Here is a 22,774-nt window from a genome sequence, read left to right on the forward strand (position 1 = left end):
GTATATATTTGATGATGATGATCATCAGCAGATCTGTACACGAAGAATGCTTTGTTCTACCATCTGATAACACAGAGAATCCACTCTATCGGTGACATCCAACCTTATTTTCTTCAAAGTATTTAGTTATAAAATATTTAATTAGAAGTGACAGGCACTGATCATTAAACATTAGAAGCTCTCCTCAAGATTCTACAGTGTTCAGGCATTATTAGTACAACTGGAATTATACTGTATTTAGTTTACTTAGTTCTTGAGGTGTTAAACGACTAAAATTGTTTTATGTTTGTGTTGTAAGTACAGTATGTTGAGGATCATTAAAATATACATCAATTTATTGTATTGTGCTGTGTGTGTAACACCCTATTCGAGCATTCTGTTTGGATTTGTCTGGTTAACCTGGGCATAGGTAACCTTGGAATTTAGGTGTACATTTAACTCCTTCACTGAATGACTTCATAACAGAACACTGGATGGTAAACTTGAAGAGATTTGAATAGAAATACAATTTCATTTTTAAAGACCAAGTGACCAAGAGCTGCCTGAATTCAAGCCTTTTATTAAAAGACTTATCAAATTTTCCATGGTTGTTGAACAAATGTTTATAAGTATCAATATTTTTAATGGAAAAATTGTGAAATCATTATTAATGCCTAGAGACAAAACATAATCTGAAAAATATCTTCCAACAGTAAAAGGTAAAACTGAATTAACTTAACTAATAAAATATGTGCCCATTTTGTGACTTACACCAAAAACTTTTTACCAATTCACCTGTGTAGCATTATGGTAACATGATGATCATAAAATAATTCCTAATCTCTAAAACAGGGTTTCTCAACCTTCCTTCCTTGGATTAGCCCTTAGAACATTGGTGTGATCAGTGAGCTGCTGATATAACAATAAATATTTTCAGAAATAATATTAAATAATAGAATTATTATTCATGTGAAACAAGTGCTTGCTTTTTTTCATCACAGATGCTCAATTCTGGGTTGAAGATGAGATAAGCAGTGTACAGGTGGGCAGAAAATTTGGGTACAGGAGGTCAGCAGGATGGAGCACAGAAGGTCAGGAGTTATGTTGGCTTCGGATTACTTCCTGTACCAGCTGATGTGCGGCTCTCTTGCTCCTCCATCCTTGATGATAGCTGTTGCCGACAGATCTTCTGTGCATGGATGATCCCTCTGTAGATGCTACCTCATTGACAAGTGGTCTTATCGTGGATTTGAACTACTTTAAAAAGGCAGCAAAATGTGCACTCACATAAATGTATTTAGTTTAAAGTTTAGTTTAGTTTTAATACTGCCTTTAGTGGTGCCCCCTTGTGTTTTTCTACTTTTTTATTCTGTAAAATGTAAAAACATGGCATTATACAAAATCCTTTAATTGGATGTATGAAGGTATGGTCCATATGATTTTATCTTGTAAGGTTTGCATAAACAATTCAAAAACCTTGATACAAAACTCAACAGTTATGCATGAAGAAAGAGTACAAATAAAGGGTTTTGTTTAAAATGTTTCAAAAAAATCAACTGCACTTAATATTTTTTATTTTCATAAAATAATTATGTATACCTTGTTCTAATGAGCCTAGAACAAAATAATGAGAACACTACAGAGAAGTTAGTGAACTTGTTTTTAAGTAGCAATTATTTTTAATTATAATATAATTAAACTAATTCTATAGGGATTGTCAATACAAAACAGATCAGAACTGAATTATATGAGTGTTTGAAACAGAAGGTTGGGTAAAATATTGATAGATAATTAATAATCCAAATGCTTCTAATATGACTGTATGAAAGTTTAGTCTGTTTTATGGAATAAATTAATGTTGTCAGCTATGTATTCATGGAGAATGTAGGTTTTTTTCCTGTACTAATATCAAACCATGAACTCTAAACATTACAAAGTGTTTGATGCTGACATTAAAGCTGTGTTCAGAATTTCATTGCAATGTTTATAGCTTAGTTAATTGGGAAATAGATCTAATAAATGTTTAAAATGATTTTATATTTAAAAAGGACCTGAACTGTTGAATATGTGCCAAAAAAAGCAAGTAGAGGACAAAGTCACCAGTATTGCCTGTGGTCTCCCTGTAGTTGATCTTTTTCTCATCATTGACTTGCTATTACTTGTTACTCAAGGTGTTCCTTTATGGACATGGTTGAGGATCAGGACTTTGGTAGAGCATCATACCATAGCTTCCCTCTGACAGTTTATGTTCTGATGGCTGATGGAGTAATAATCAAGCAGCAACAAGCGGGCTTCATAAATCATGCAACCCCAGAATAAAACAGAAGCAGGTAAGTGCTTGTCCGCAGGTCCTAAGGTAGAGATTCCACTACAGCAAGGAGAACAGTGAACAGCACATTAGTGACACTGACTTAGACTAACCTAAATCTCTGATTTAATCTTGCGAGATTAGCAGTTAGAGGCATATTACTGTAAGATGGCCATACACTTTTTTTTCAGCCAGTGGAATTCTTCCATCCACAAAAAATGCACCCTGCAATGGGACATTGTATTTTTAACAGTGTCTCTGGCTTAGATTTCCCCTGCAGATATACAGATATAAGGCTCAATTTAGGATAGTGTCTATGCACAGAAAGTGTACTGCCATTTTTTAGAAGGAAGTCAAGACAAAATCAGGATACTGGTTGGGTACAATTAACATTTCTACATGTTCCTTAAAAGATAGGGAATTATAACTTTGTATTTCTAGTGTACTTTAAAGCTCCCAAACATTTACACAAACACATAGGTTTATCTATTAGCATTATTTTCCACTCTTGGGCTGAATAACCACTTCCCTACCAGCGCATTGTAAAATGACGCCGGCAGGGATGCTTCCTCCCTCTGGGCGGACGTCATATGACATCCGCCAGTTCTCGCTGCTCTCCCGCGCCCCCGGGGGCACGCAGTATGGCAATAGGGGATGAGGCGTGTCCCTCCGGATACAGTCCATCCCCGATTAGGGTAAAGAGCCAATGAAATTGGCTCTTTACCACATGACCGGCTGTGTCCAATCACAGCTGGTCACAGAATGTCAACAAACTGTGGTAATTAGCTGTTACTGGGCTCTCCTCCTCACACCTCGATCCTGTGTGAGGAGGACATTGCGATAACAGCTAGTTATCACCTGCAGTGCACACCAAAACACACTGATTGCCCCCCTAATAAAGAGGACCTGTCATCAGCCTAACAAAGTACCTGTCACCAGTCCATCAGAGTACCCGAGTACCTGTCACCAGCCCATCAGAGTACCTTAGTACCTGTCACAATCCCTCAGAGTACCCGAGTACCTGTCACCAGCCCACCAGAGTACCCGAGTACCTGTCAAAACCCCTCAGAGTACCCGATTACCTGTCACCAGCCCATTGGGTACTTTGATGACAGGTACTCGGGTACTCCAATGACAGGTACTCGGGTACGATGATGACAGGTACTCAGGTACTCCGATGACAGGTACCTGGGTACTCTGATGGCCTGGTGACAGGTACTCGGGTACTCTGATGACAGGTACTCAGAGTACCCGAGTACCTGTCATCAGAGTACCTGTCATCAGAGTACAAGAGTGCCTGCCATCAGAGTAGCTGAGAACCTGTCATCGGAGTACCTGAGTATATATCTGCAGCTCAGAGTACCAGAGTACCTATCTGCAGCCCAGAGTACCCCAGTACCTATCTGCAGACCATCAGAGTAGCCAAGTACGTGTCTCCATCCCAGAGTATCCAAGTACCTGTCTTCATCTTAGAGTGCCTGAGTACCTGCCTCTAGCCCATTAGAGTACCCAAGTACCTCTCTGCAGCCCATCAGAGTACCAGAGTACATGTCATCAGAGTACCCAAGTACCTATCACCAGCCCATCAGAGTACCCGAGTACCGGTCACCAGAGTACCCGAGTACCTGTCTCCAGCCCCTCAGAGTACCTATTTGCAGCTCATCTGGGTACCCGAGTACCTGTCTCCAGCCCATCAGGGTACCCGAATACATATCTGCAGCCCAATAGAATACCCAAGTACCTGTCTCCAGCCCATCAAATTACCTGAGTACCTGTCTCTAGCCAATCAGAGTACCCGGATACCTCTCTGCAGCCCATCATTGTACCCGAGTACCACTCTCCCATCAGAGCACCTGAGTACCTATCTGCAGCCCAGTGTACCCAAGTACCTATCTGCAGACCATCAGAGTACCCAAGTACCTGTCTCCAGCCTAGAGTACCTGAGTACCCGTCTCCAGCCCAAAGTGCCCGACTATCTATTTGCAGCCCATCAGATTACCTGAGTACCTGTCTCTAGCCCATCAGAGTACCCGAGTACCTCTCTTCAGCCCATCAGAGTACCCGAGTACCTTTCTGAAGCCGATCAGTGTACCTAAGTACCTGTCTGGAGCCCATCAGAGTACCTAAGTAAATATCTGCAGCTCATCAGAGTACCTGCTTACCTATCTGCAGCCCATGCCTCCTAGATTATGTGTTGGGGTGTTTGCTTGTGGGCATTTCCATTGTCCTTGTGCTCCAGGGCCTGAAAATGTGTTATAGGTTGTAAAGAAAGTAGATTTGAAATGTATGCTCCTAGAATGCCTGAAGGTGCTACTTGGATTTTGGGCCTCTGTATGTGGCCAGGTTGTGTAAAAGTCTCACACATGTGAGTAGCAGGAGTAGCAGAATGTATTCTGGGGTGTAATTGTTGCTATGTACATGCTATGTGTTAGAAATATCTTATATAAACTTGTTGGGAAAAAAAAAAAGAAATATCTTATAAATTGACAATTTTGTGTAAAAAAAAATAGATTTTCATTTTCTTTCCAGATTTTCCAAAAATGTGTGGAAAAAATAACATATTCAAAAGACTCTTTATGCCTCATAGAATATACATTGGGGTGTTTGCTTTCCAAAATGGGGTCATTTTGTGGGTAATTCCATTGTCCTGGTGCTCCAGGGCCTTCAAAGTTTGTAAGGTCGTTAGGAAATTATATGTGTCATTTATGCTCCTAGAAAAACTGACGGTGCTCCTTGCATGTTGGGCCTCTGTATGTGGCCAGGCTGTGTAAAATATGGTGATGCCATACTCAGGAGGAGTAGCAGAATGTATTTTGGGGTGTAGTTGCAAGTATGCATATACTGTGTGTGAGAAATAATTTGTTATTATGACAATTTTGTGTAAAAAAAAAAAACGTAATTTTCCCAAGAATTTTGGAATAAAAAATTACAACTTCAAAAAATTCACCATGTGTCATGGTCTTACCTTCTTGCTGTTCTCCTTTGTTTGACATGTGCTGGCGGCCATCTTGGTTTCTGGGTTTCTTGTAGCCTCCCACCCTGCGGCTCCTCCTTCCCACTGGGAGGAGCTGGATGCCTAGCTCATATATATAGGAGGTCTGTGGCTTCAGTTCCTTGCTTGGTCCTCCTGTGTTCACATGCTTCTAAGACTGCTGCTGCTTCTGGTTCCTGATCCTGGCTTCATCTGACTACCCTGCTGGTTCCTGATCCTGGCTTCGTCTGACTACCCTGCTGGTTCCTGATCCTGGCTTCGTCTGACTACCCTGCTGGTTCCTGATCCGGCTTCGTCTGACTACCCTCCTGGCTCCTGACCTCCTGGCTTCGCAAAGACTCTGCTTCGGTTTTGCCATCCGTTTGGACTTTTGCTTTACAGCTTGATTTTCAATAAAGCCTTCTTATTTTCACTTATCTGTTGTTGTACGTCTGGTTCATGGTTCCGTGACATTAGGACCAAGCCATGAATTCTGACGGTACAGGGCCATCATCGCTACCCACGCTGGTTGCCAGACTTGATCAGCAGGATCACCTGTTGGGTCAGTTCGCCGTGGCGTTGCAAATCCTGCTTGAACGCACGGCTCATTTCGCTCCCGTTGCCGATGGGTCGGTTGTCGCTCCTGGGCCCGCTCCTACTGCCGCTCCGGTTGTTGCGCCAGAGTCTACCCCGACACCTGTTGTTGCGCCTGCGGTGTTTCGGGGTATGACCGGTTCTGCCCCCTTCCACAGCGCTTTGGGGGAGAGCCAACTCAGTGCCGTGGTTTCCTTAACCAGGTGGGCATTTATTTCGAGCTGCTGCCACATGCCTTTCCTACTGAGAGATCAAAGGTGGGCTTCTTAATTTCGCTGCTCTCGGACAAGGCCTTGGCCTGGGCCAGCCCTTTATGGGAGAACAACAATCCGGTGGTTGCCGAGTTTTCCGGTTTTGTTGCTTCTCTTCGGAGGGTATTCGATGTGCCGGCTCGTGCTGCCTCTGCTGCGAAGCTCCTTATGTCCATCAGACAGGGTTCACGATCCATAGCTGAATACGCCATTGAGTTTCGTACCCTGGCAGCAGAGGTGGGCTGGAATAATGAGGCTCTGGTCGCTGCTTTCTCTCATGGTCTCTCGGATGCCTTGAAGGATGAGGTTGCAGCTAAGGACCTACCAGTGGAGCTCGAGTCTCTTATTTCTTTCCTGATTTTGATTGACACCAGACTCAGGGAGAGACCTTCCTTTAAGGAGAGTCTGCGGAGGCCTCCTAACAGATTGGCGCCTACCTTTGCTGTCCCACCCATGCCTCCCTCTCCTCCCACGCCTCCTGGGGATGACTTGGCTGGGGATGAACCCATGCAGCTGGGCTTCGCTCGCCTGTCCGAGGGGGAGAGGGTACTCCGGAGACGCGAGGGCCGATGCATGTACTGTGGTCTCGGTGGGCATTTTCGGTTGGCATGTCCGAACCGTCCGGGAAACGCTCGCACCTGAGATCCTGTCGGGGGCAGATCTTGGGTGGAGTCTCCTCGTCCCCGGTTTCCCGTGTTGACAAACCACTGATCACTGTTGTCCTCTCCTGGGTTGGGGGTTCAGTGACGACCCAGGCGTTGGTGGACTCTGGTGCTGGTGGTTTGTTCATTGATAGTGTGTTCGCTGCCGCCAATTCCATTCCTCTGCAGGCCCGAGGTTCTCCACTGGCTCTTGAGGCGATAGACGGCAGACCCCTTCTGCCGCCACACGTGACTCATGAGACCCTTCCAGTGGGGATAGCCATTGGTGCCGTTCACAGAGAGTCGGTCTGCTTCCAGGTTATTTCGTCTCCACACTACTCTGTGGTCTTGGGGTACCCCTGGCTCCAGAAGCATAATCCGACTTTCGATTGGAGATCGGCCGAGATCCTCTCGTGGTCACCACAGTGTGGGGCTAGTTGCATCCATGGGCCTGTCAAGTTGCTGTGTACTTCCTCGGACTCTCTGTTGCCTCCTGAATACGAGGAGTACCGGGATGTATTCGATAAGGTGAGCGCGGTTGCCCTACCTCCGCACCGCCCATACGATTGTGCCATCGAGTTACAACCTGGTGCCGTTCCTCCTCGTGGCAAGGTCTATCCACTGTCGGTAGCGGAGAATGAGGCCATGGAGGAGTACGTGAAGGAGGCGCTTTCACGCGGACACATTCGCAAATCCTCGTCCCCGGCAGGGGCTGGATTTTTCTTTGTGAAAAAGAAGGGCGGTGAGTTGAGGCCTTGCATCGATTACAGGGGTCTCAATCGCATTACGATCAAGAACGCTTACCCGATACCCTTGATTTCCGAGCTGTTCGATCGCCTTAAAGGGGCCACGGTCTTTACCAAACTCGACCTGAGGGCGGCATATAACCTCGTAAGGATCAAGGCGGGCGATGAGTGGAAGACCGCGTTTAACACCAGGACCGGTCATTATGAATCCTTGGTTATGCCCTTTGGGTTGTGCAATGCGCCCGCAGTCTTTCAGGAATTCATTAACGATGTTTTCCGTGACCTGTTGCAGCAGTGTGTGGTGGTCTATTTGGATGACATCTTGGTATATTCTGAATCCATGGAGACCCACATTCTGGATGTCAGACGAGTGTTGCAACGGTTACGAGAGAACAAGCTGTTCGGTTAGCTTGAGAAATGCGAATTTCACCGATCCCAGGTAACCTTCTTAGGTTACATCATTTCCGCTGAGGGGTTCTCCATGGATCCTGAGAAGGTTTCGGCTGTCTTACAGTGGCCCCAGCCCAGTGGTCTTCGCTCCCTGCAGCGCTTTTTGGGCTTCGCCAATTATTATCGGAAGTTCATCAGGGACTTTTCCATGCTAGCCAAGCCTCTCACGGATCTGACCAGGAAGGGCAGTAATTCCCAGGTCTGGCCGCTCGAGGCCATCCGAGCTTTTGAGGCTCTAAAGTCCGCCTTTGTGTCGGCTCCGATTCTGTCGCATCCCAACCCTGGGTTGCCCTTTGTCCTCGAGGTGGACGCGTCTGAGACGGGAGTAGGCGCCCTTCTGTCTCAGCGTAGAACACCAGAGGGTCCTCTGCTTCCTTGTGGGTTTTACTCCCGGAAACTGTCTCCCGCGGAGTGCAACTATCAGATTGGTGACAGGGAGTTATTGGCCATCGTGCAGGCCCTTAAAGAATGGAGGCACTTGCTCGAGGGTTCGGTGGTTCCGGTCCTCATCCTGACGGACCACAAGAATCTGACCTACCTTTCTGAGGCCAAGAGATTGACACCACGTCAGGCCAGATGGGCTCTGTTCTTGTCACGTTTTAATTACGTGGTCTCCTACCTACCCGGTTCCAAGAACATCAGGGCGGATGCCTTATCACGGCAGTACTCCGACCTGTCCAGGGAGGAGTCGATTCCGACTTCGGTCATACCTCCGAATCAGATCCTGGCCGCCATTCGCACCAGCCTGACCTCTCCCCTGGGTGAGCAGATTTTGGCGGCTCAATCTGGTGCTCCCTCTGAGAGACCCAACGGCAGATGTTTTGAGGAGTTGCCTGAGGAGTTGCGCACTCGGTTGTTGCGAACCTACCATAACTCCAAGACCGCGGGGCATCCTGGAAAGAATCAGCTGTCCTGGGCTGTTTCACGTCTGTTCTGGTGGCCTTCCCTACGTTCCGACATCGCCGCATATGTAGCGGCATGCTCCGTTTGTGCCCAGAGTAAGTCCCCTCGGCACCTTCCGTTGGGCCTTCTGCAACCCATAGCCACCGGGGAGCGCCCATGGTCACACCTGGGGATGGATTTCATTGTGGACCTCCCTGCATCCCGAGGCCATACGGTCATTCTCATGATTGTGGATCGATTTTCCAAAATGTGCCACTGTGTTCCTCTCAAGAAGTTACCCTCTGCACAGGAGTTGGCCACGATTTTTGCCAGGGAGGTCTTCCGGTTGCACGGTTTGCCCAAGGAGATTGTGTCGGATCGGGGGAGTCAGTTTGTGTCCAGGTTCTGGCGCGCCTTTTGCTCCCAGTTGGGGATTCATCTCTCCTTCTCCTCGGCCTACCACCCTCAGTCCAATGGGGCCGCAGAACGATCCAATCAGGCCTTGGAGCAATTCCTTCGTTGCTATGTCTCCGATCACCAAGACAATTGGGTTGACCTCCTGCCTTGGGCTGAGTTTGCCAGGAACACGGCGGTGAACTCTTCCTCTGGGACGTCTCCCTTCATGGCCAATTATGGGTTCCAACCTGCCGTGTTACCGGAGGTATTCTCTCCCCAGGATATTCCGGCTGTGGAGGATCACCTTTCCGTCCTACGTGCTTCTTGGGTACAGATCCAGAAGTCCCTTGAGGTCTCTGCGCAGCGCCAGAGACTCCAGGCTGATCGCAGACGAGCGCCTGCTCCTTCCTACCAGGCCGGAGACCGTGTATGGTTGTCCACCCGCAACCTCAACCTTCGAGTGCCCACTCCCAAGCTGGCGCCTCGCTTTGTTGGTCCCTTCCGAGTGCTTCGCAGGGTAAACCCGGTAGCCTATGCCCTTGCGCTTCCTCCTGGCATGCGGATCTCCAACGTGTTTCATGTCTCCCTGTTGAAGCCACTGGTGTGTAATCGTTTCACTTCCTCGGTTCCTCGGCCCCGTCCGGTCCAAGTGGGCAATCGTGAGGAGTATAAGGTGAGAAATATCCTGGACTCACGCCTGGTCCGCGGTCGGGTGCAGTTTTTGGTTCATTGGCGTGGTTATGGTCCAGAGGAGCGTTCCTGGGTTCCCTCCGCAGATGTCCATGCTCCTGCCTTGCTCCGAGCCTTCCACGCACGCTTCCCTCAGAAACCGTTCTTTTATCCGCGGAGGAGGGGCCCTTGAGGGGGAGGTACTGTCATGGTCTTACCTTCTTGCTGTTCTCCTTTGTTTGACATGTGCTGGCGGCCATCTTGGTTTCTGGGTTTCTTGTAGCCTCCCACCCTGCGGCTCCTCCTTCCCACTGGGAGGAGCTGGATGCCTAGCTCATATATATAGGAGGTCTGTGGCTTCAGTTCCTTGCTTGGTCCTCCTGTGTTCACATGCTTCTAAGACTGCTGCTGCTTCTGGTTCCTGATCCTGGCTTCATCTGACTACCCTGCTGGTTCCTGATCCTGGCTTCGTCTGACTACCCTGCTGGTTCCTGATCCTGGCTTCGTCTGACTACCCTGCTGGTTCCTGATCCCGGCTTCGTCTGACTACCCTCCTGGCTCCTGACCTCCTGGCTTCGCAAAGACTCTGCTTCGGTTTTGCCATCCGTTTGGACTTTTGCTTTACAGCTTGATTTTCAATAAAGCCTTCTTATTTTCACTTATCTGTTGTTGTACGTCTGGTTCATGGTTCCGTGACACCATGCCTCTTACTAAATACCCTGGGATGTCTACTTTCCAAAAAGGGATCATTTGGGGGGTATTTGTACTGTCCTGACTTTTCAGGGCCACAAGAAAGGAGATTGTACATCAGGTGTGATTAGGTGTGATCAATTTTTAATGATTGGCATCATAGCTTGTAGACTCTATAACTTTCACACAGACTAAATAATATCCACTAATTTGGGTTATTTTTACCAAAGATATGTAGCAGTGTACATTTTGGCCCACATTTATGAAAAACAAATTACTTATTTGCAAAATTGTATAATAGAAACTAAAACAAAATGTTCTCTTTTTTTTCACTTATATTGCAAAAAATAAAAAACACAGTGGTGAATAAATACCACCAAACGAAAGCTCTATTCTTGTGATAAAAATGATAAAAAATTTGATTGGGTACAGCATTGCATGACTGAGTAATTATCATTCAAATTGTGAGAGCGCTGAAAGCTGAAAACTGATCTGGACAGGAAGGGGGTGAAATTGCCCTGTATTGAAGTGGTTAATACACAGATATTCTTTTTTTTTTTTTTTGTATGTGAGCCATACCTTCTATTTAGCCGCATTGCATTTTTTTGTATTGCCGTTCACAGGCATTACATCCTTCCCTATTATCCCCACTGATCTAAAACACAGATTTTCCAGCATCTGTAGCAGTCAATCGTCAAGGAACAAGTGCATTGGTACACCTCCATTCCAAAAGTGTTTAGCCACTTGGAATGGCATTTATGTGTGCTGAGGAGGAGGAGAATGTAGGATATCAGTAGTTACAATTAGAAAAGTGGGAGACTCCTGCAGTGCTGTGCACTAATTGTCACAGAGCCAAGGTAAATAAATATTGTTTTCAAAAGTCCCATGGGAGAAATTCAATAGTTTGAAGATGCATTAGGAATGTTTGCAACACACAACTCTGACCAGACCTATCAGTTGAATTTCTTAACATGTGACATTTGTTATGCCTTTTGCCATAATGTAGTGTTAATTAGATATGAGAGAACTATTTTAAAACTCACTCCCAATTTTCCCATTCAGCCTCTCCATACACGTTTTTCTGTTATAACTTGCAAATAGTCCCAGATAGCTGTGATGTACACAATGTGTAAGTTATTATGTCCAGAAATGTATCTAAAAAAACAAGAGAATTGTATTAATTTAGCTAGACATCTGTTATTTAATGACTCTAAATATACTTGTGTAATCATTCATATAATCATGTGGAAGGAAACACTTGGCATTGCTTTGCAGAAATTCTGCTTAAAAAGTATAGTTCAGTGAAAAGTACAGTTCAGTGCTTACCAAGCTTAGTGGAACACCTGGAGAAATTAATGTATGTTCATTACAACTGCCATCAATAGGTGAATTAAAATGTTAAAATCATTTAAAAACTTTTTTTTAAATGTATACTAGATCTTTTCCAGGCATGTGTTTAAAAAAAGTTAATATCTTTGCGGCTTTGACTTCAGGCAGGAGTCAGGCAGGATTACAATTAGTAATAAAGAAATACATATTTACAGTATCTCACAAAAGTGAGTACACCCCTCACATTTCTGTGAATATTTAATTATATCTTTTCATGTGACAACACTGAATAAATTACATTTTGCTACAATGTAAAGTAGTGTGTGTACAGCTTGTATAACAGTGTAAATTTGCTGTCTCCTCAAAATAACTCAACCATCAATGTCTAAATTGCTGGCAACAAAAGGGAGTACACATCTAAGTGACAATGTCCAATTTGGGCCCAATTAGCTATTTTCTCTCCCATGTGACTCCTTAGTGTTACAAGGTCTTAGGTGTGAATGGGGAGCAGGAGTGTTAAATTTGGTGTTATCGCTCCCACTCTCTCATACTATTCACTGGAAGTTCCTCATGGTACGTCATGGCAAAGAACTCCCTGAGGATCTGAAAAAAAGAATTGTTGCTCTACATAAAGATGGCCTAGGCTATAAGAAGATTGCCAAGACCCTAAAACTGAGCTGCAGCACAGTGGCCAAGACCATACACCGGTTTAACAGGACAGGTTCCACTCAGAACAGACCTCTCCATGGTCAACCAAAGAAGTTAAGTGCACGTGCTCAGCATCATATTCAGAGGTTGTCTTTGGGAAAAAGGCTGTCAGCCCAGAAGTAAGCCTCTTCTAAAAATGATGCACAAGAAAGCCTGCAAACAGTTTGCTGAAGACAAGCAGACTAAGGACATGGATTACTGGAACCATGTCCTGTGGTCTGATGAAACCAAGATAAACTTATTTGGTTCAGATGGTGTCAAGTGTGTGTGTGGCGGTAGCCAGGTGAGGAGTAGGGATGATCGAACGGTTTGGGTCGACCATCGGTTCGACCCGAACATTGACTGTTCGAAATTCGGCCGAATTCCAAACTTTTTTTGCGGTAAAAGTTTGGAATTCGGCACCAGAACCGCCCAAAATGCAATGGGAAAGGAACTGGGTTTTAAAAGCCTGTGATTAAACATAGTAACATAGAATGTGTCGGCAGATAAGAACCATTTGGCCCATCTAGTCTGCCCAATATATCTGAATCCTATGAATAGTCCCTGGCCCTATCTTATATGAAGGATAGCCTTATGCCTATCCCATGCATGCTTAAACTCCTTCACTGTATTTGCAGCTACCACTTCTGCAGGAAGGTTATTCCATGCATCCACTACTCTCTCAGTAAAGTAATACTTCCTCATATTACTTTTAAACCTTTGCCCCTCTAGTTTAAAACGGTGTCCTCTTGTGGTCGTTTTTCTTCTTTTAAATATGCTCTCCTCCTTTACCGAGTTGATTCCCTTTATGTATTTAAAAGTTTCTATCATATCCCCTCTGTCTCTTCTTTCTTCCAAGCTATACATGTTAAGGTCCTTTAACCTTTCCTGGTAAGTTTTTTCCTGCAATCCATGTACTAGTTTAGTAGCTCTTCTCTGAACTCTCTCTAGAGTATCTATATCCTTCTGGAGATTTGGCCTCCAGTACTGCGCACAATACTCCAAGTGAGGTCTCATCAGTGTTCAGTACAACGGCATAAGCACTTCTCTCTTTCTACTGCTTATACCTCTCCCTATACATCCAAGCATTCTGCTGGCATTTCGTGCTGCTCTATTACATTGTCTTCCCACCTTTAAGTCTTCTGAAATAATTACTCCTAAATCCCTTTCCTCAGATACTGAGGTCAGGACTGTGTCAAATATTCTATATTCTGCCCTTGGGTTTTTACGCCCCAGGTGCATTATCTTGCACTTATCCACATTAAATTTCAGTTGCCAGAGTTCTGACCATTCTTCTAGTTTTCCTAAATCCTTTTCCATTTGGCGTTTCCCTCCAGGAACATCAACCCTGTTACATATCTTTGTGTCATCAGCAAAAAGACAAACCTTACCATCGAGGCCTTTTGCAATATCACTTATGAAGATATTAAACAAAATTGGTCCCAGTACAGATCCCTGAGGTACCCCACTGGTAACATGACCTTGTTCTGAATGTTCTCCATTGACTACAACCCTCTGTTGTCTGTCACTCAGCCACTGCCTAATCCACTCAACAATATGGGAGTCCATGCTCAATGACTGTAGTTTATTGATAAGTCTTCTATGTGGGACAGTGTCAAAAGCCTTACTAAAATCTAGATATGCAATGTCTACTGCACCTCCACCGTCTATTATTTTAGTCACCCAGTCAAAAAAATCTATAAGATTTGTTTGACATGATCTCCCTGAAGTAAGCCCATGTTGTTTTTCATCTTGCAATCCATGGGATTTAAGATGTTCCACAATTCTATCCTTTAATAGGGTTTCCATTAATTTGCCTACTATTGATGTCAGACTCACTGGTCTATAGTTGCTCGATTCCTCCCTACTACCTTTCTTGTGAATGGGCACGACATTTGCCAATTTCCAATCTTCCGGGACGACTCCTGTTACTAATGATTGGTTAAATAAATCTGTTAATGGTTTTGCCAGCTCACCACTAAGCTCTTTTAATAATTTTGGGTGTATCTCATCAGGACCCTGTGACTTATTTGTCTTCACTTTAGACAGCAATCTTAGAACGTCTTCCTCTGTAAAGACACATGCATCAAACGATTCATTAGTCATCCTTTCAAGTGGAGGTCCTTTTCCTTCTATTTCTTCTGTAAAAACTGAACAGAAGTATTCATTAAGGCAGTCGGCTAGCCCTTTATTCTCTTCTACATACCTTCCGTCCTTTGTTTTTAATTTAGTTATTCCTTGTTTTAATTTCCTTTTTTCATTTATATATCTGAAGAATGTCTTATCCCCCTTTTTCATAGACTGAGCTAGTTTTTCTTCTGCCTGCGCTTTAGAAGTTCTTATAACTTGCTTGGCCTCTTTCTGCCTAATCTTGTAGATTTCCTTATCTTCATTGCTCTGGGTTTTTTTATAATTACAAAATGCTAGCTTTTTATTTTTAATGATTTGGGCCACTTCTGCTGAGTACCACAGTGGTCTCTTCCTTTTTTTGCTTTTACTGACAAGTCCAATGCAATTTTCTGTTGCCTTCAATAATGCACCTTTTAAGTAGTCCCATTTCTCCTGGACTCCATGTAATCCGTTCCAGTCTGATAAGGACTCATTTATGACTAATTTCATTTTTGAAAAGTCTGTTTTTCTAAAATCTAAAACTTTTGTTTTTGTGTGGTGTGACTCTTTCACAGTTCTTATATTAAACCACACTGACTGGTGATCACTAGATCCCAAGGTTTCGCCTACAATGACATCATATACCGAATCCCCATTTGTGAATACCAAATCCAAAATGGCCTCCCTCCGGGTTGGCTCCTCAACCACTTGTTGCAGAGACAACCCCAGTAGGGAATTTAGAATATCTGTACTCCTGGTAGAACTTGCTATTTTGGTTTTCAAGTTTATATCTGGAAGATTAAAATCTCCCATAATGATAACTTCTCCTTTCATTGTCATTTTAGCTATTTCTTCAACTAGTAGATCATCTAGTTCTTTAACTTGACCAGGTGGTCTATATATCACACCTACACGAGTTATTGCATGATTAGCAAACTGCAACGTAACCCAAACTGACTCTATGTTGGCCTCACCAACTTGTATTAGGTTAGATTTAATGCTATCTTTCACATACAGGGCCACTCCTCCTCCTTTCTTGCCTTCTCTGTCTCTTCTGTATAAAGAGTATCCTGATTGGACCAGAAACATGAGTAAAAGCCAATTGAGGGGGCAGGAGTCTGCTAGGAATGTGATTGGAGTGACTAGGGGGTCCAGAGGCCAATCAGTAGTGAATACGCCCCCCAGTATATAACATAGCCCCGCAAAATCTCTAGCACTGTAATAGAGAGGCTGTGGAAGAGAGTGGAAGCAGTTCTGTTACTCCTGCTGCTCCAGTGTCATTTAGCAATTATTAGTGTGAGGAAAGGGATATGCAGTGTAGTTAGGGTACTATATACCACTATAGTTAGATTCAATAATTTTGTTTCTGTAGGGAAAGTGTTAAGTGTAGGGTGAACTGACTCTGCTATGCCAGGGTGACAGAACTCTTCCATGTCAGGGTGACCGCCAGAAGAAAAAGATAATTTTCCTTTGAATTATTAGTAGAGCAGGGATAGGGTTCCGCTCCTTTCACACCTTGGCGTTTTTGTTTCAGGCATTTATTGGCATTATTTGGGCATCTTTGGAGGCAGGCATGACATCTGAACTTCTGTATAGGGGTATATATATATATATATATATATATATATATATATATATATAATCAAAAAACACAATTTTGAAGCCCTAAAACCCAATAAATGCCCCTAAAAAGTGCCTAGGGTTCTGGGTCATGCCCCAGGGACTATTAATCACACAAAAAAAGTTCTTAAAAATTGTCGTTTTTGATAGAGAGCCAATTATTGAAAAAATTATTGAAAAAAGAGATTTCTTTGGATTTAGTGTCTGAAGGGTCTAAAAAGTGTACCTGTGAAGTTTCAGCTCTGTAGCATGTCCAGAACCAGGAAAAAAAGATAATTTTTCTTAGAATTTTTATTAGCGCAGGGATAGGGTTCCGCTCCTTTCAAACCTGGGCGTTTTTGTTGCAGGCATTTATTGGGCATTTTTTGGGCGTCTTTGGAGGCAGGCATGACATCTGAACTTCTGTATATGGGTATATATACACACACACATATATATATATATATATATATATATATATATATATATATATATATATATATACATATATATATATATATATATATGTACACATACACACATATAGGTGTGAAAGGAGCGGAACCCTATCCCTGCGCTACTGAAATTATTTGCAGGGATGGTGTTACCCTCCTTTCACACCTATATGTGTGTATGTGTATATATATATATATATGTGTGTGTGTGTATATATACCCCTATACAGAAGTTCAGATGTCATGCCTGCCTCCAAAGACGCCCAAAAAATGCCCAATAAACGCCTGCAACAAAAACGCCCAGGTGTCGTCATGGAGGAGTGAAAGAGGACTCCAGTGGCAACCTGTGAAGCTGTGGTGAACTTAATGCCCAAGAGGGTTAAGGCAGTGCTGAAAAATAATGGTGGCCACATGAAATATTGACACTTTGGGGCCAATTTGGACATTTTCACTTAGGGGTGTTTTTTAGGCTGTTTTGTTGCCATCGGTTTAGACATGAATTGCTGTGTGTTGAGTTAGTTTGAGGGAACAGCAAGTTTACACTATTATACAAGCTGTACACTCACTACTTCACATTGTAGCAAAGTGTCACTTCTTCAGTATTATCACATGCATTGTTTTATATATGTATTAATGTTTTTATTAAAAGTTTTGCACTTTGAAGTGTTTTTAGATGTACACTTGAGATTGTGATGGTAAGTGGAGTCTGGCTGTGAGGTCCCCGCTCGTCCGGAATACATTGATTATTCAGGGATAATCCTTATTGTTCTGTTATGGTAGGCTTTTGCCTACATTGTGCTTCCGGGGACACATGGTCAGCAGCGCCTTCTTGAGGAGGAGTTACGTACATTCATATTCCCGCTGGTCTGTCCGGTCTCCACCCCTACTGACGAAGTTGTGACGTGAAAGCGTATGAAGCCACGCGTATGGGGGTGGAGACTCCGACGGACGAGCGGTGGCCGAACAGCAGGGCTCCTCACGGCTCCATACATCTTCTGTGTATACTGCCTGTGTTGGCTCACACAAGCCTCATTGTGCTATTGGATGTGAGTGCATTAAATTAATTTTAATAAAGGGTTATCTTACAGTGAGCACTTAGATCTTGTGCTTTTTTTATATATATATATCCTTCTGGTAAACCGAGCCCCTGAGATTAGCAGCTTTACAAGTGGCACCTACTTACCTGAATTTACCTGATTTGAGGACATATAGCTTTTTTATGTCTTTATTGAGGTGAGAGGCCATCTGGTGGCTTATTGGTGGTGGTGTTATGAGCACATTCCCTGAGACACCTATCAAGCACCTTATATTACCAATCTATACTTGGCACATTTTGGATTGGACTGTATTTATTTAAATAGCACCTTTATTGTGGACTGCACTTTATTCACACCTTTATATGCACTTTGAAGATATTTGTTGTATCATATCTAGCACATTGTCACTTTATTGAATATTTTAGAATTTTATATAGTGTTGTATCCTTATATATTTATTGTCTATAAGTTTGAGGGGAGCGCATGACGCAGCGTATTTGGCGAGAAGCAGAGTCCCAGGAGGGAGAGTACGGCTGTCTCTCCTCCTGTCAGCAGGATCGGGTGTCCCAGGCGGCTTGCCTGAGGGCACGGAGTGACCTGAGCTGCAGAGAGAATCCGGTGTGCCGAGGACCAGCGGAGCAGAGGGGGTCAAGTTTCAGGAAAGCATTCCCAGTTTGTGAGTACTGTAAACTGCCCCTGGGGGTCTGCCTAGCAGAGGGGACCACTCCGGTGAAGGTGCAAGGGATCCAGGAGCCAGCTAGCTGTAAAGGGGGTGCCAATGTTGACCCTGAAGTGTAGAGGGGGTGCCTAGTGAGAGGACCCTGAAGTTCAGAGTGGGTGCCTAGTGAGAGGACCCTGAAGTGTACAGAGGGTGCCTAGTGAGAGGACCCTGAAGTATAAAGGGGGCGGTTGGGCCCTGAAGAGTTAAAGTGTACAGCGTGCAGTGTACAGTGTTGAGAGTTGCAGCAGCACAAGCAGTCACAAAGAGCTACCTCAGTCAGTAAAGGGCTGAAGGGAGCTGTTTACAGGACTTTTGAGCTAAGCCAGAGTGTCAAGAGTCAAGTCTCAGTCTAGTCCAGGACTTTTGAGCTAACCAGAGTGTTAAAAGTCAAGTTCAATCACAAGTTCAGCAAGTCAGTATTTTTCAAGCGCCAGCAAGCGTTGGTCGGCATTCAGCTGGCATTAAGACAGCGCTAGCAGGCATTTTTCTGCAAAGTGTCCCAATTGTACCTAGTTGAGCCAGAATAGTATCCCACTCATTCCCTTCTCCCATCCCCATTATCAGGTAAACAAAACAAACCAAAGATGCCGGAATGGTCACTGTCTCCAATCTCACACTTGGGTGTTCAGCTTTAATGGGCTGAAGGTGTCACCGGTAACAATGGCAGACCCACATCAGGCCCAATGCCTTGAAAACCTGCTATACATATATATATATATATATATATATATATATATATATATACATATATACATATATACACATATATAAATACAGTGCAACCGAAAAGTATTCTTTGCAAATGTATTAACCACTTACGCCCCGGAAGATTTTACCCCCTTCCTGACCAGGGGGTATTTTGCGATTTGGCACTGCGTGACTTTAACGGACTCCTGCGCGGTGTGTGGTTTTTCCCCCCAAACAGGCAAGTTTTAAAACTGCCTGCTGTCATTTACCCCTGGCTGTGCTGAAGTTGGTGGTGAAGGTGTTATGCTGACCGGATGAGGAGGCGGTAGAGGATGAGAAAGCGGAGTAGGAGGAGTTAGGAACAGGAGGCAAACTGAAGTGCCCTGCAATCCTCGTGGTGGAAGGACATGCGCCAAATTGCTATCCGCCTCAGGCCCGGCCGCCACTGCATTTACCCAGTGTGCCGTTAGGAAGATATAACGCCCCTGACCGTGCTTATTGGTCCACGTATCGGTAGTTAGGTGGACCTTGCCATAGATGGCGTTGCGCAGTGCACACCTGATTTTTTCCCCCACTTGGTTGTGCAGGGAAGGGATGGCTTGCCTGGAAAAGTAGTGGTGGCTGGGCACGACGTACTGTGGGACAGCCACCGACATAAGGCTTTTAAAACTGTGCGTCTCCACCAGACGGAATGACAGCATTTCAAAGGCCAAGAATTTTGAAATGCTGGCATTCAGGGCCAGGGATCGTGGGTGGGTAGGGGGGTACTTCCTCTTCCTCTGAAGTGTTTGGGAGATGGAAAGCTGAACGCTTCCACGGGACATTGTGGAGATGGTTGGTGACCCAGGTGGTGGTGTTGCTGACAGATAGTCTTTTTGCGGTGTGGCAGGTGCCGGTATCACTACAGAGGTAGATGAAGAGGTCGAGACTGCAGCAGAAGAGGAAGCAGGAGGAGCCAGAGACCTTTCTTGGTTTTGAAGGTGTCTACTCCACTGCAGCTCGTGCTTTGCAGGTTGTGCTCAGGTTGAGAAGGTTTATGCCTCGCTTCAGGCTCTGATTGCACAGGGTGCAAACCCCTCGTGTCCTGTCATCAGCACATTGTCTGAAGAACTTCCACGCTAGAGAACTCCTTTGAGCTGGATTTGGTGCGCTCGGTCCCTTGCTGCGTTGGGCAGTAGCAGGCGTATTGTCTAGGGCAAGACCACTCCGCTTCTGCACCCTGCTCCCTCTTCTGCTGTGTTGGTGGCTCTGTGCGACCATCGCCTCTTCCTCCAAACTACTCAGGTCACCTGTATAACCTTCATTCCATGTGGGGTCGAGGACCGCATCGTCCTCCACATCATCTTCCACCCAGTCTTCACCCCTGCCCTCCTTGTCGGTCTCCACAATTCTGAGTGCCGCAGCAGTTGGCACCTGCGTTTCGTCATCATCGGAGACGTACTGCGATGGTCCTTCCATGTACTTGAGAAATAAGTGGTTGGGCATCGCTGCACTCAATCTCTTCCACTTCTCTGGCAGGGCTAGGTGGATGGCCCTGGGAAACCCTGCTGACAGAGTCATCAAAAAGAAGAAGAGACTGCTGCATGACTTGGGGCTCAGACTGCTTGCCTGATTTGCAAGGGGGTGAGGTGAAAGACGGTTGGACATCGGCTGCAGGTGCCAACTCTGACCTTTCTGCAGTAGACTGGGTGGGAGACAATGTGAAGGAACTGGAGGCACTGTCAGCAACCCAATCTACTATCGCCTGTACTTGTTCTTGCCTAAACACTTGTAGAGGCGCATGATGCCCTACCAAATACTGCTGCAAGTTCTGTTGCCTACTCACACTTGAGGAAGGTGTTTCACTTGTGTGTGTAGCTGGCACAGATCGACCACGTCCTCTCCTTGCAACAGGAGCTCTACCAGCAGCACCACGACCCAGGCCACGGTACCTATTTGACGTTCTCCTCATATTTCTGTAATTTATGATCTTGCCCTAGAAAGGTGTTTATTGAATAGCGGAACAAAACAACAACAGTATCGCACAGGTGTATCTCACAGTCAAATATGCAAACTATCCCGCAATTTATTTATTTTTACCCCAAAAGGGTGTTTATTAAATAGCGGAATAGAAAAACAGTATACAAATACAACGGGTGTATCTCACAGTCAAATATGCAAAGTATGCCGCAATTTAAGTTTTTTTCACCCCAAAAGGGTGTATATTGAATAGCGGAATAGAAACATTTTTATAAAATGGTGTATCTCACACGTACAAACACAGACAAGGCCCCGATTACAATTTTTTGTACCCTAAAGGGAGTATGAGGAAGAGGAGTAGGAGGAGTTCGGAACAGGAGGCAAACTGAAGCGCCCTGCAATCCTCGGCGGTGGAAGGAGATGCACCAAACAAATTTAAAACGTGTATATCACACATACCGATACAGACTATGCCACAATTTAATTTTTTTCACCCCAAAAGGGTGTATATTGAATAGCGGAATAGAAAAAAGTATATAAAAAGGTGTATCTCACACGTACAAACACAGACTATGCCGCAATTTAATTTTTTTTACCCCAAAAGGGTGTATATTGAATAGCGGAATAGAAAAAAAAATTATAAAACGGTGTATCTCATACGTACAAACACAGACTAGGCCCCAATTACAATTTTTTGTGCCCTAAAGGCAGGATGAGGAAGAGGAGTAGGAGGAGTTCGGAACAGGAGGCAAACTGAAGCGCCCTGCAATCCTCGGCGGTGGAAGATGCGCCCAAAAAATTTGAAAGGTGTATCTCACACGTACCGATACAGACTATGCCGCAATTTAACTTTTTTTACCCCAAAAGAGTGTATATTGAATAGCGGAATAGAAAAAAGTATATAAAAAGGTGTATCTCAGACGTACAAACACAGACTATGCCGCAATTTAATTTTTTTTACCCCAAAAGGGTGTAGATTAAATAGCGGAATAGAAAAAAGTATATAAAAAGGTGTATCTCACACGTACAAACACAGACTAGGCCCCGATTACAATTTTTTGTACCCTAAAGGCAGGATGAGGAGTAGGAGGAGTTAGGAAGAGGAGGCAAACTGAAGCACCCTGCAATCATCGGCGGTGGAAGATGCGCCCAAAAATTTGAAAGGTGTATCTCACACGTACCGATACAGACTATGCCGCAATTTTTTTTTTTACCCCAAAAGGGTGTAAATTGAATTGCGGAATAGAAAATAGTATATAAAAAGGTGTATCTCACACGTACAAACACAGACTAGGCCCCAATTACAATTTTTTGTACCCTAAAGGCAGGATGAGGATGAGGATGAGGAAGAGGAGTAGGAGGAGTTCGGAACAGGAGGCAAACTGAAGCGCCCTGCAATCCTTGGCGGTGGAAGATGAGCCCAAAAAATTTGAAAGGTGTATCTCACACGTATCGATACAGACTATGCCGCAATTTAATTTTTTTCACCCCAAAAGGGTGTATATTGAATAGCGAAATAGAAAAAAGTATATAAAATTGGTGATTTTTTAATAGCACATGTGAACACAGCAGTGTCTTATGTCACGGTCAGCAGCAGGCTATGAAGGGGAGAAA

The sequence above is a fragment of the Pelophylax lessonae genome (assembly GCF_965119305.1).
Source record: "Pelophylax lessonae genome assembly, chromosome: 5".
Taxonomy (NCBI): domain Eukaryota; kingdom Metazoa; phylum Chordata; class Amphibia; order Anura; family Ranidae; genus Pelophylax; species Pelophylax lessonae.